Source organism: Etheostoma spectabile, chromosome 5 (genome assembly GCF_008692095.1).
Source record: "Etheostoma spectabile isolate EspeVRDwgs_2016 chromosome 5, UIUC_Espe_1.0, whole genome shotgun sequence".
NCBI classification, from domain to species: Eukaryota; Metazoa; Chordata; class Actinopteri; order Perciformes; family Percidae; genus Etheostoma; species Etheostoma spectabile.
In genome coordinates, this window is record NC_045737.1 from 4,884,155 (window position 1) to 4,887,051 (window position 2,897).

Here is a 2,897-nt window from a genome sequence, read left to right on the forward strand (position 1 = left end):
ATTTGTGTTGCAGATGTGACCTGATCAGGGGAGTCTTCCTTCTCTCAACCTCTGGAGTTACAGAAACACACACACACACTAAACAGCTCGACTTAAGAGACAGAAACAGGCTGAAGTGGTTAGTCAAACTGTTGACTGTTTTTATTGGCAACGCTAGGGCTGGCACTGTTCACAAACCCTTGGTTTGGTTTGTATCATGGTTCTTGTTATTTTTTCTTTTAATGTCAATGTCATCATTTCCAGCACGCCAAGTTACAGAAAAAGCTGCTGTCAAATAAACCAAGTTAATTCACAGCAGTTTCTTTTGATTGCACATACAGTAATGTAACAACTTCTTTTTTACTGTCTGTTTGGAGCGGTTTGATTTTCTTTTCTTGACTTGGTGATTGTTCGCGCTATCAATTGAAGCCTAACTTAGTATCAGTATGAAAAGCGCTGATATTGATGTTCTGTTTTGCTGGCAGGTTACCATAGAATTCTGTTGAATATAAAGCTGTGTTGGTTCATATTGTGTCAGTGTTAATTTGATGTTTAATCAATGAATCAATAACACTGAATGAAATACTAATTTGAGGGTGCAAAATAGAAGTTGAATGAAAGTGTTGATGCATTCACACAGACACTGTGTTCTCGCTGATTACACGTTAGTCTGCTATTTTGGTCTAGGAATAGACAACCTCCTTATTCAGAGCCATCTGCAACTAACTGAGAACTCGGGCAAAATGTAAATATGCTACAGCTTCTTTTTTATCTTGTAAAGTATACTATTTTTATAAAGGTGCGATTCAAAGTTTAATCTACGGACTGCGGCCCCAGGCTTGACGTTCCCTCCAGATTCCATCTAAATCAAGCTATCAAAACAGTAACAAAAAGATGAAACAAAAAAGATTGAAAATATGTATAATAATAAAGTAAAATTTAATTCAGCTACCACCACATATTCAAATTATGTGGGAAACACAATCAGCTTGGATCTCATTCACATGAAATAAAAGGTGTGTTTCCTAACCGTTTAGTGCAAATCTACTATACACTGTGTAGCCTGCCTTCACCCTATGTCATCATGGTGTTGTTTCCACTACTTTACTCACAAATCAACACAAAAAAGTTAACTTCATAATAACTTCACTCATATTTGGTATCATATTATTTCATATAATCATATATTTGTTCTTTTTATCTCTCAGGATTTCTTATGGCTATTCTGCCTCATTTCATTTAAATTACATCTCTATCATTCCACCCCTACCCTTCCCCTGTTCAATTGTATCCATCTTCTTTTGTTTACTCCTGCTTCCACCAGTCTATCCTTTTTCTATTGTCTTCTAAATTTCAACCATATTTCCTGTATCATGTGAAACCATCGGTTTATTTCAATTTATCATCCACCCCGCATTCTCTGATCCTTGGCTTTATCTTCAGCTCATCTCCTGCTATCCTGCCTGTCTTTATCTACATTAGAGGGCAGGCACCCGCACTGGCAAGTATGACTCTCTTCCGTGGCATCCATCTCCTCATAGATGTTACTCGCTGTCTCATCTCCGTAGGATTTCTTTTTTGTTCTGATCTTTCATTTTTCGGGGTTTCAGTCTACCTTTTCATATTTTCTCATGCCTGCTTTGTCCTACTGTGATTCTGCCTTTTCATGGTGTCTTTGTTTTATTCAGGTTCTTTTGTCTGTGGTTTGTTTCATTAAAACTAGGGCTGGACAATATATCGATGTTGTATCAATATTGCGATATGAGACTTGATATTGTCTAAGATTTTGGATATGTCGTGATATTGTAATATGGTGTTGTAAGTGTTGTCTTTACCTGGTTTCACAGGTTGCCTTACAGTAAAGTAATGTAATTTTCTCAACTTACCAGACTGTTCTAGCTGTTCTATTATTTACTTTAACCCACCAAGTCATTAAATCAGTTCTGGAGATTATTTATCAAAAATCTCATTGTGTAAATAACATTTTGTTAAAGCACCAATAGTCAACCAAACAATATCGTAGCAATATTGACATTGAGGTATTTGGGCAAAAATATTCATGATATTTGATTTTCCCTATATTGCCCAGCCCTAATTCAAACATTAAATGAAATATAATACTGTGAGCAACAGCAGTTTTACTGAATTGAAGTTCTGTCACTCTATATTCTCTTCTTTTATGTTTGTTAGTCTGCCAATCGCTCTCCAGTTACAGTTATTACTTTTCAGCCATCACTGTTGTTTTCTTGTTGTTGAACTATATTCCAGTTTATAAAATCTTGGTCTTATTTTCATACTCTTAGCCATGAGTTTATTGTTATTAACTTTGTACTGATTGTGTGACATTGTGTTTACTACCTGTCTAATTGTCCGGTCTCATCAGACACAGTCACATTCACGTTGGCCTAATACACTTCAGTGACAGAGAGTTACAAAGACTTAAAAACCTAAAGTCCTTCAGAAACAATTCACACACACAAAAAAGATTGACTTCTATTCAACAGCTCTGCAGTGTCATCCTTTTAAAGGCCAGACTGTGCAATGTGGTGAAATCAAGGTTTCATCTGTGTTTCTTTGTACAGAAAATGAGACTCACTTCCTATTCAGCAACAACTGATAATCACACTGATTTCAATAACAAAAGGCTTGTGTTTGTTTCTGGAGAGTTGAAACTGCCATACATAAATACATTCTCAGAGTGGGTGTCGTAAGTGGGTGAGGAAAACGATGGGGTTATCTGTATTTGTGTTGCAGATGTGACCTGATCAGGGGAGTCTTCCTTCTCTCAACCTCTGGAGTCACAGAAACACACACACACACTAAACAGCTCGACTTAAGAGACAGGAACAGGCTGAAGTGGTTAGTCAAACTGTTGACTGTTGTTATTGGCAACGCTAGGGCTGGCACTGTTCACAAAC

General features: G+C 36.8%; 1 protein-coding gene and 1 long non-coding RNA gene across 5 annotated transcripts in view; both read right to left on the minus strand.

Annotated features, from left to right (window-relative positions):
- The window catches only part of LOC116689193 (uncharacterized), a 22,626-nt gene extending 21,586 nt beyond the window's left edge, over window positions 1-1,040 (minus strand). The window contains exon 1 of the long non-coding RNA XR_004331941.1: window positions 1,028-1,040. This is a non-coding gene — a long non-coding RNA (uncharacterized LOC116689193). The remainder of the gene's footprint in view (window positions 1-1,027) is intronic.
- The window catches only part of grid2 (glutamate receptor, ionotropic, delta 2), a 503,599-nt gene that overhangs the window by 472,277 nt on the left and 28,425 nt on the right, over window positions 1-2,897 (minus strand). The window lies entirely within an intron of this gene.